We start from the raw sequence: 12391 nt of genomic DNA on the forward strand, positions 1-12391 counted from the left end.
CTCTGTCATAAGGATTTACAAGGGACAATTAGAAATCATATGTATTATTTTGATTCTGATAATTTGCTTGTGAGATGTGTACAGATAAGAAATCTCCCGAACTATTGGAAATGGGATCTACATTTTCAAAAGCCGACGTGATTTGTATTTATTCCACGCTGACTACAGTTTCTTTTAGTAAATTTATTTATTCTTTAATTCACCTATATTTATAACCTTTATCATTGATTCTCTGCACTTTTATACAAATAAATCAGTTGTAATAAACCATGATGTAGTTTTCTTTGGGTTCATTTTCAACCAATGCGATTTGGCTCCGCTAATGTCAAGGAAGCCAGATCCCTGACAGGAACCCTCTGCTATCCAGATGTGACACATGTGCCGTTTAGCTGGGAGGAGAAAGTAGGTCATGCACTACAACCAGCAGATGGGGCCTGTGAGTTAGGAGAAGGAGAAGAAGAACAGTCTGACCTAAACCTCTTATCTGGGAATACTAGGCCCACAATGAAGGGTGTTCTTCCAAATTAAAGATATAATATTTAAAAAATAAGATTTTGTTTGTCAGTCAAAAAGAATATTCTTTTAAATTAGATAGGCCTATTGCAAAAATTAAAGTTGTTACTTTTCATGCATGCAGAAACATTTAAAGGTCCCATGACATTTATATAGACCTCAGTAGTCCCCTGATGCTGTATCTGAAGTCTCTTTTATATAGACCTTAGTGGTCCCCTAATACTGGATCTGAAGTCTCTTTATATAGACCTTATTGGTCCCCTAATACTGTATCTGAAGTCTCTTTATATAGACCTTATCGGTCCCCTAATACTGTATCTGAAGTCTCTTTTATATAGACCTTAGTGGTCCCCTAATACTGTATCTGAAGTCTCTTTTATATAGACCTTAGTAGTCCCCTAATACTGTATCTGAAGTCTCTTTTATATAGACCTTAGTAGTCCCCTAATACTGTATCTGAAGTCTCTTTTATATAGACCTTAGTAGTCCCCTAATACTGTATCGGAAGTCTCTTTTATATAGACCTGTAGTGGTCCCCTAATACTGTATCTGAAGTCTCTTTTATATAGACCTTAGTGGTCCCCTAATACTGTATCTGAAGTCTCTTTTATATAGACCTTAGTAGTCCCCTAATACTGTATCTGAAGTCTCTTTTATATAGACCTTAGTAGTCCCCTAATACTGTATCGGAAGTCTCTTTTATATAGACCTGTAGTGGTCCCCTAATACTGTATCTGAAGTCTCTTTTATATAGACCTTAGTGGTCCCCTAATACTGTATCTGAAGTCTCTTTTATATAGACCTTAGTAGTTCCCTAATACTGTATCTGAAGTCTCTTTTATATAGACCTTAGTGGTCCCCCCAATACTGTATTGAAGTCTCTTTTATATAGACCTTAGTGGTCCCCTAATCTGTACTGAAGTCTCTTTATATAGACCTTAGTGGTCCCCATACTTATCGAAGTCCTTTATATAGACCCTTATGGTCCCTAATACTGTAATTTTGAAGTCCCCTTTTTTATAGACCTTTTGTCCCCTAATACGGGACTGAAGTCTCTTTATATAGACCTTAGTGGTCCCCTAAGCTGTAAACTGAAGTCTCTTTATATAGACCTTAGTGGTCCCCTAATACTGTATCGGGAAGTCTCTTAATAGACTTAAATGGTCCCCTAATACTGTATCTGAAGTCTCTTTTATTAGACCTTAGTGTCCCCTAATACCCGTATCTGAAGTCCTCTTTTATATAGACCTTAGTGGTCCCCTAATCGTATCGGAAGTTCTTTATATAGACCTTAGTGTCCCCTAATACTGTATCTGAAGTCTCTTTTATTAGACCTTAGTGGTCCCCCAATACTGTATCTGAAGTCTCTTTTATATAGACCTTAGTGGTCCCCTAATACTGGGACGGAAGTCTCTTTTATATAGACCTGTAGTGGTCCCCTAATACTGTACTGAAGTCTCTTTTAATATAGACCTTAGTGGTCCCCTAATACTGTATTGAAATCTCTTTTAATAGACCGTAGTAGTCCCTAATACGTATCTGAAGTCCCTTTATATGACCTTAGTGTTCCCTAACTGTATCTGAAGTTCTTTATATAGACCTTAGTGTCCCTAATACTGTATCGGAAGTCTCTTTATATAGACCTGTAGTGGTCCTCCAAACGTATTGAAGTCTTCTTTTATATAGACCTTAGTGGGCCCCTAATATGTATCTGAAGTTCTTTTATATAGACCTTTAGTAGTTCCTAATAATGTATCTGAAGTCTCTTTATATAGACCTTAGTGTCCCCTAATACTGTATCTGAAGTCTCTTTTATATAGACCTTAGTGGTCCCCTAAAACTGTATTGAAGTCCTTTTATATAGACCTTAGTGGTCCCTAATACTGTATCTGAAGTCATCCTAATTAGTTAAGCCTTATTAGTTATTGTCCCCTAATACTGTATCTGAAGTCTCTTTTATATAGACCTTAGTGGTTCCCTAATACTGTATCTGAAGTCTCTTTTAATAGACCTTAGTGTCCCTAATACTGTATCGAAGTCTCTTTTATATAGACCTTAGTGGTCCCTATACTGTATCTGAAGTCTCTTTTATATAGACCTTAGTAGTCCCCTAATACTGTATCTGAAGTCTCTTTTATAAGACCTTAGTGGTCCCCTAATACTGGATGCTGAAGTCTCTTTTATATAGACCTTAGTGTCCCCTAATACTGTATCTGAAGTCTCTTTATATAGACCTTAGTGGGTCCCCTAATGCTGTATCTGAAGTCTCTTTTATATAGACCTAGTGGTCCCTAATACTGTATCTGAACTTTTATGACTAGTGGTCCCCTAATACTGATCTGAAGTCTCTTTATATAGACCTTATTGGTCCCTAATACTGTATCTGAAGTCTCTTTTATATAGACCTTGGGTCCCTAATATGTATCTGAAGTCTCTTTTATATAGACCTTAGTGGTCCCTAATTACTGGTATCTGAAGTCTCTTTTATATAGACCTTAGTGGTCCCCTAATACTGTATCTGAAGTCTCTTTTATATAGACTTAGTAGGTCCCTAATACTGTATCGAAGTCTCTTTTATATAGACCTTAGTGGTCCCTAATACTGTATCTGAAGTCTCTTTATATAGACCTTAGTGTCCCCTAATACTGATCTGAAGTCTCTTTATATAGACCTTAGTGGTCCCTAATACTGTATCTGAAGTCTCTTTTATATAGACCTTAGTGGTCCCCTAATACGGATCTGAAGTCTCTTTTATATAGACCTTAGTGGTCCCCTATACTGTATCTGAAGTCTCTTTTATATAGACCTTAGTTGGTCCCCTAATCTGTATCTGAAGTCTCTTTATATAGACCTTAGTGGTCCCCTAATACTGTATCTGAAGTCTCTTTATAGACCTTAGTGGTCCCTAATACTGTATCTGAAGTCTCTTTATATGACCTTAGTGGTCCCCTAATACTGTATCTGAAGTCTAGTGGTCCCTAATACTGGATCTGAAGTCTCTTTATATAGACCTTATTGGTCCCCCTAATACTGTATCTGAAGTCTCTTTTATATAGACCTTAGTGGTCCCCTAATACTGTATCTGAAAGTCTCTTTTATATGACCTTAGTGGTCCCTAATACTGTACTGAAGTCTCTTTATATAGACCTTAGTGGTCCCCTAATACTGTATCTGAAGTCTCTTTTTATAGACCTTAGTAGTCCCCTATACTGTATCTGAAGTCTCTTTTATATAGACCTTAGTGGTCCCCTAATACTGTATCTGAAGTCTCTTTTATATAGACCTTAGTGGTCCCCTAATACTGTATCTGAAGTCTCTTTATATGAGACCTTAGTGGTCCCTAATACTGTATCTGAAGTCTCTTTTATATAGACCTTAGTGTCCCTAATACTGGATCTGAAGTCTCTTTTATATAGACCTTAGTGGTCCCCTAATACTGTATCTGAAGTCTCTTTACCAAAATTTAGCCTTGGTGCAGAATTAAATTACATTCAAATTGAACGTGTTTTTTCTCTAGGATTGTAGGGCTTTCACATGGTGAGATTAATCATTTATACCCAAACAAAATGTAAGTACAAGGTAATAAGACAAGTCAACAATGAGGCTAAATACAGTGGGGGCATAGATTGATAAATGTATGTCAAGACAAAAAAAAAAAATGAATAAAATGACCAAGTGAAAGATAAATAATAATTGATTTAAATAGTAAAATCAATTAAGGTTTAAACGTTAACTGGAAAAAGACAAAAATAAAAAGCTTTTTTTAGCCAATTGATTAGAGGTTATTTCTTGATGCATATTCACTCATATCTTTAACTTGTCTGATTTCAATAACCTAGTCATTTTGTAGTTTTAACATATGAAAAGAGCCTTTTTTTTTCTTCTTACTTTCCTGTTACTGAACCTCAGTCAGTCCCCCATCAGGTAGCCTGCTGAGCTGAGGGTTCCACTTTCAGGTCAAGATGAAAGAAATCTCATCTTTTTACCATCTGCTAACATCCCCCTGTGCGTATCAGCCCTGTGTTTTCCTATGACCTGATGACCACAACATATTCCTATATCAAACACGCAATGGAAAAGGCCCAGGACGGGACACAGGATGCTGGCTTGAGGCTTGACACTGTTTCCTTCAACAGTGAAATACGTGCTTATGTTGTTTATACTGTTTTGGCGTCATGGCTTCATCCTCAAAAAAGAAAGGAAGGGTGTTGTCTTTTGGTTAAAGTCTGGCGTGGGTTCCTGTCCCCCAGAAAAGCAACACAAAACGGGCCGGGAGGCAGCGGGGAATGTGGATCTTCAGCCTCCTGTACTCACTAAAGATAGACCAGCAGAGGAAGTGGCCCAGACTCAGGGTGTCTGGCGTGTGTCGGGCAGGTGTTCGCCTCCACATGATGCTCCGTACAAAAGATCCAGACAGCTTGAGTGATCAGGAATTTCTAAGGACAATAAATGTCATTTTAAACTCTATGAATGTGCATTATGGCTTGAAATGCTGCTTGAACAAATTACTTAAGGGTAAATTTAATGTCAATCCATTTAGCAATTTGAGTTTAAAAGTCATTTCCATTATGTCCCAACATAGGTGACAATTTCCATTATTGACATGCTTTCATGTTCAGGCACTGTGGATGGGTTTAAATGAAAGACAGTGGGAGACTGGTTTTAATTAATATTCTGGAAAAGGTACACACAAACACACACACACCCGTTGACTTCTCTTCAAACTGTCAACAACTCTTGAAATAATGTTGCCTGTGAACAATTTTTCCCAGAATTGGATATAAATATGAACATGTAGTGGCTGCCATGTTCATTTTGAACAAGTGGTTGGATTACCTTCACCAGAAAATCAAGCCAGTATATGATTGTGTTACAAATGCCACGCTGAACACATTTGTGAGTCCGCCATGAAAAACGAGATTGTTCATCAGACCTTTAGATGTTGGTGGGAACGGGACCTTTTCCATCACACATGCTTGAAAGACATATTTCTATTATAAGCAGCTGTCTCTGTTTGCAGTAAATGTCTCCTCATCTCGACCGTGTTACGGTCAGCAGTGATTGCATAACAGAAACATTTCCTCTAAAACACCACTCTACTATGGCCACGCCAGCACGTCAACATGTGTGTAACATCATGTGGTTTATCATGTGTTTCAGGGTTAGCCTGCTAAAGTTCATCCCCTTCACCCATTAGCCTGCATTCAGACATGTTGCTGTCCACTTGCAATCAGCAGAGTATTCCATGTGATGAGGTTTTTTTAGTGAGTGTGTGTGTGTGTGTGTGTGTGTGTGGTTAGAGGTGCCTACTTCATAATTCCCCCTTTTTTTGGGATCAGTAAATATCTATCTATCTATATCTATCTATCTATCTACTCATGGTTCGACATGACCTGCACACCACACACACACACACACACACACACACACACACACACACACACACACACACACACACACACACACACACACACACACTACTTTTCAGCTTGATGCCGATTGCAAGTATCAGATTGGAGCTGACATGGGCATTTTGTAACTGATTGGGGATCAGCGGTCACCCATCATTTACTCATAAGTTGATTTTATATATGAGTTTTACAAAAATGCTAGCTGTACTAAATTTAATTTATAAGCTGAAGACATCTTGTTAACTCAATCATTTTTGTAATAAAAACACAAGTATTGGATCGCGACTCTGTCTTTCCAGATATTCAATATTAAAAAAATCAGATCCCTAGCACACACAAACAATCCCAATTATTAAATGTAATTGCATGCACACAAACTGTAACACACACAGCTATAATAATACTTTTCTACGTTTCTAAGAAAGTGTTAACAGCTGTGACGTTGAACAAACTGGGGGCAGACAGGCGTGTGAGTGATGGTCCTCAGCTGCTGGCTTCCAGTTCCAGGGATGAAGCTTAGCCTTCACTAAAAATACGGCCTGTAATTTAACCAAACCCTCCCTGGGAGTCCACGCCGGCCACGCGCTCTAATTTAGGAGCTCATCTGAGCGCTGTGCGATTGCACTGCGCCGCTCTCACCCATCTACAGCCTCACAATGAGTTTGCACGTCCAGACTGTGATTGATGTTGTGACAGGGAGGAAGTGTGTGTGTGTGTGTGTGTTCCTGCATGCTCATACATGCGTACTATACAGAGAATATCATATCTGGAAACTGGATAGGAGACATAAGAGGGCCTGCATTTGTTTCTTAAAATAGAACAGAAAAGCACTCACTGGCCAGACAGCAGTCTTCTCTCAATTGGCTGATGTAATACTATATATACCATTGGATATGTTTATTTTTATTCATGTTCATTCAATGTGCATGAAATACACAACTTCACTTCCATTCAGACATCGTGGTCTCTGTTGAGAATACACATGACAGGCGGATGTGCTGAGACGCAGAATGTTGTACACCAGTATGTTTCATTAAGCCTCCACCTTTAAACTGCATACGGAAATAGACAGTTGATATTAAATATCCACATGAGAAATAAGGTCAGCAGCTCACTGACAACCTCCAGAGATCTTCTGGTTCCTGACCTATTCTACAGCAGCCTGGTAAACTGGATACACCTACGCATGAACACAATATATGGCCTTCAAAGAAGGTCCTTAAAAATAATTGAAGTTCTACATGAATAACTCCCTACAGGTACAGTATATGATAGTAAATCTTGTTGTTGAATAGCTAGGAGATAAGTGGTAAATGGCTCCTCCCCACTTCCTGCCCCTAGACACTTTCAGGCGTCCTTGCTGTGACCACAATAAATTCGGCATTCATATTGACAGGCAGGCAGGCAGGCAACAGACAGACAGACAGGCAGACATATAGAAAGACAGGTGACATGCAGGCAGGCAGGCAGGCAGGCAGGCAGGCAGGCAGGCAGGCAGGCAGGCTGGCGGGCAGACAGACAGACAGACAGACAGAGAGACAGGCAAGAGGCAGGCAGGCGACAGACAGACAGACGGAAAGACAGGCAGGCAGGCAGACAGACAGGCGACAGACAGAAAGACGGAAAGACAGGCAGGCAGGCAGACAGACAGGCAAGCAAATGAAACACAGACAGAAAAGACGGACAGACAGAAAGACAGGCAATAGGTAGGCAGACAGGCAACAGATAGACAGACAGACATGTAGAAAGACTGGTGACAGGCAGGCAGGCAGGCAGGCAGGCAGGCAGGCAGGCGACAGACAGACAGACAGACGGAAAGACAGGCAGGCAAGCAGACAGACAGGCAAGCAAATGACACAGACAGACAGACAGACAGACAGACAGACACATAGAGAGACAGGTGACAGGCAGGAAGGCAGGCAGACAGACAGACAGACAGACAGACAGACAGAGAGACAGGCAAGAGGCAGGCAGGCGACAGACAGACAGGCAACAGGCAGAAGGCAGATAGACAGACAGACGAAAAGACAAGCAGGCAAGCAGACAGACAGGCAAGCAAATGAAACACAGACAGAAAAGACAGACGGACAGACAGAAAGACAGGCTATAGGTAGGCAGACAGGCGACAGACAAACAGGCAACCGGACAGACTTACAGACAGAAAGACAGGCAGGCAGACAAGTGACTTACAGACAGACAGACAGACAGACAGACAGACAGACAGACAGACCAAACCACGCTGTTAGTTAAACCAACGTATTGGAGAAAATAACAACTTTACTACTAACAGCTGAAGACATGAAAGGCGAGGGGGGGGGGGGGGGGGGGGGGGGCGTGAGAGGGGAATGGCATGCAGCAGAGGACAACAGGTCTGAACAGGAACCAAACCTGCGGCTGGTGCGAAGAGGACTCTACATGGGGCACACACTCGACCCGGTGAGCTACCCAGGCGCCCCCAAAATGACAATTTTGACACAGTGGCACTAGGATGAAAGGTCAGGGGATCACTAAAGTTCTGCACCAAATTACCATAATGAACCATAAATGTCACCCTCATGGTGGCACTAGAAGGAGGAAAACCCAGGGGCCAAAGTCCCTATGGGGATCAGGACTTTCTACACCAACCTTTGTGCCAATCCCTCCTATAGATGTTAAATATCCATATATATGGTCCATCAGTCTCAAGTAAGGTGGCGGGCACTTGTATGGCTATGACACAATACATAACATAACTTACACTATAAATCTCTGTAGGAATATAATGTGTCAGTACTAGAAAAAAATAAAAAATTAGTGCAAAATGTGCACCCAAAACTGCCTAAGAAGCCCAAAACTCCCACACTTAACATGTCCGGATTTTAATTAGCATAATTTACCCACCTTTTAAATTCTAACAATCCCATTATGAATAATCTTAAATAGCAATATTAAAGATTTTTCTGTCCTGTCTGACAACTCATACATATTCAGAGTCTGGTTGGTCAAGCGCTTCAGCAACATGATATCACAGCAAGTGAAATGTTCAAATCCTAATCAGTTTTTTATGGGTGCTGCCTCGGAGCAGATGAAACATTCTGGATGTCTCATGATTATGAAAACAAAATTCGACATGTCTCTATGGAATTATTACATAACTTCCGGATCTTGACTAGAATTTCAAATTTGCACGTTTTTTTAGGTTTGCACGTCAGATTTTCACACAGCATGAGCACAAACACCAAATATGGAGGTTGGCAACAATACAGATTATTAAATAAGAGTACGTTGTCCAACATTTTCAAGTTTCCAAGTTGACCCTTGTGTTGTCTTCCTGTTAACTATGGAAAAAAAAACCTTTTGGGCACTTTTTTTCAACATTATTATCACTTTTTTCCACATTTTTGTCACTTTTTCAATGTTGTGGATGCTTTTTTGTGGGATGTTTTTTCCCAAAGTTTTTGGATATTTTCAACGTCGACATTTTCAGCGCCCACTTTTTGTGACAAAAAAATGAATAAATAACTGAAAACAGGTCAAATTCGGAGGACAAAATACTGTCCTTTTCACATCTGTGCTTTGTTAAAAGGTCAATTTCAGGAAACTTGAGCTGTTAAGATATGTTACAAAGTCCGTCAAATCCTATTTCACCGTGTCACCAAATGGACTCAATGACGACTACAGTTTAACCCTCGTGTTGTCTTCCGGTTAAATTGAAAATCAACAATTTTGTGGACGCTTTTTATCGATGTTTTCAACTTTTTCTTACCTTTTTGTCGCTGTTTACAACACTGCTTTTGACGCTTTTTTTCAAGGTTTGTCCCTTTTTGACATTTTCAACATTACGTAACAGTAAGTTATTAACAAGAAGCTATTTTTTGGAATTTACACCCCAAAATGACCCATCAAAATCACCCCAAAGAGCATGTGGAATCAATCATGTTATTTTATGTAATTACAATTGGGTAGTTAAAAAGAACATTGATATAAGAAAATTTCAGTAGTCTAAGCATCACTGGGTAAAAAAAAAATCACAATATAGCCACTATAGTACTGTAAACAGTAAAGGAAATTACTGTAAATGTACCTTTTTATCTTATGTTGTGTTTAATTGTTTTGTATTTTACAACGAATACACAAAATACTGTAAATGGAAGTACAGTACTTTTACTGTAAAAAAAAATTCACAGTAACTTGCTGGCCAATTGTTGCCAGTAAGTTACTGTATATTTTACATTAAATTTGTTGTGTAAGAGCATTTATTAGTAAATGTACAGTACATATTATGAAGGGTAGTATACAGTCTGCTTTTGTGAGGGTATAACTAACCCTTGTGTTGTCAAAATTAAAAATAAACACTTTTTATTATCAATGTTTTTAACTATTTCTTACATTTTGTCCCTTTTTTTCAATGTTTGTCACTTTTTTTGACGTTTTCAACACTACGTAACACTAACTTATTAATTTTAGTTTACAGTTATTTTTGGAATCTATGGTCAGTGAACCACATTTATGGGAAATTATTCCTAATGTTTGAGTTAGAAAAGCAGAAATTGGGAATTATTTAGAATAAAATTAAAGGAATGGATGTTGATGGATAATCACAGACTGGAATATGTCAACTTTTACTCAATACTATTTCAAAATCACTTCAATTTTTTTTTCAAATGCTATACAATTGAATACAACACCCCAAAATTAATGAAAGTAGAGATTTGTACTTGGCAAAGAGCGTTGGGTGGAATCAATCATGTTATTTGGGGGAATTAAAAAGAATATTGACATAGGAAAACGGGTCAATTTGACCCAATATATGTATAGTAGGCTATAGAGATCATTCCAGCAGGCTGACTTTAGGCATTTTAAGCTAAAAGCCCTTTGGCTGCGAATTCAAAAGATACAGCAAATAACTGTAAATGAAATGTTAATACCCATAATGCAAGAAAATTATGATATTTTACCGGGCATTTTGTGGTAAGTAACTGCAGAAATGACAGCAAAGTGTAACTGTGTGTCTCCAAAGTAACACCTTCAGCAGCATGAGTACTACATGTATGAGGTAATTGTTGTTTGGTCATGTGAGCCGCTGCAGCAGCTGTCAAATGTGATGATAGCAGGAGAATCCTCAGCCCCGCCCCCTGCAGCTGATTGGCCGGCTCGCAGAGGTCTAGGGACCATCAAGCAAGAGATCAGCCTATAGACGGACGCAGAGTGGTTTCAGCCAGGAAACAGAGAGACAGGCTGAAAAAGAGAAGCAGATTATTAGTTGTGACTAAGCTAAAAAGCAACATATACATTTTATTTTTTGCTACATTTCATAGCGTTAGTTTAATTGCTGTTGTTTTACATTTTGAATCTGCCATTATTTGCGGAATTGCTTCTTTTATTTCGCAGAATTACATATCAATAATCAGAAGAGGCAGTTTCCTGTCAACTGTGACTCATGTGATTATCATGCACTTTGTGTTTCAGTGAAATGTGTAACATCATACAAGTTGTCATTAATGTCTTTAAGATTTCTTGCTGATACACTAAACAGAGACTGATTTGTAATGAGAAAATGCTAAAGATTAAAAAAAAAAAACTTTAGGAACATGCGGTTACAATAATTGAGATAGCAAATCATTTCAGAACTGATATAACAAGTCAACATCTCCATAACAGGCTTCCAAATGCAACGTGAATGGCCTTCTAAAGATATGTTACGTAAGTTTAAGATGCAGTGGATTTTGGTTTGGGGGGGGGGGATTTGTTCCTCATATGTTATGACATTATCTGCGTCCAAGTACTTGAAACGAGTATCAGTGAGTCCCTATCAGATCACATGGTTACAAACATGTACTTTGCACAGGACTGTGCATTTTATGTAAAGGATATAAAAAAAAGATGTTTTTGACATTTTACAAGAATGAGTCGCTTCTGACTCATTAAAAATGTCATCTTTGGGATCTTACTTAGGAGTCCCTGGATCCCAGTCCCATGACTTTAGGAACCTTTGGCCTGGAGAGCAGAGAGAATAAGAGAGACAGAAAAATGATATGCAAGTGTGTGTGTGTGTGTGTGTGTGTGTGTACTCATTCATTTCCATTAGAAGTAGAGGGACATGCTTTATGAAGATGGTTATGAATGTGCACTAATTCAAGGAGACAGTCCACATCTGGCCAATTGCACCACAGAGGTCAGATCTCTGTGTCTCCCCTCCTTGTTTCACACACACACACACACACACACACACACACACACACACACACACACACACACACACACACACACACGGCACACGGCACACCTGTGGGGTCTCCATCTGCATCTCCTTGTCCCTTCTCACATATCCCATCCATCCTTACACACACACACACACACACACACACACACACACACACACACATATGGACCCACACACACACACACACCTAACATCATTCTAAACCCACTAGAGGTATCACTCTGTCCCTTAAAAAAGACAGTGATGCTATATTGATTTCATTGTG

This window comes from Etheostoma spectabile, chromosome 17 (genome assembly GCF_008692095.1).
Source record: "Etheostoma spectabile isolate EspeVRDwgs_2016 chromosome 17, UIUC_Espe_1.0, whole genome shotgun sequence".
NCBI classification, from domain to species: domain Eukaryota; kingdom Metazoa; phylum Chordata; class Actinopteri; order Perciformes; family Percidae; genus Etheostoma; species Etheostoma spectabile.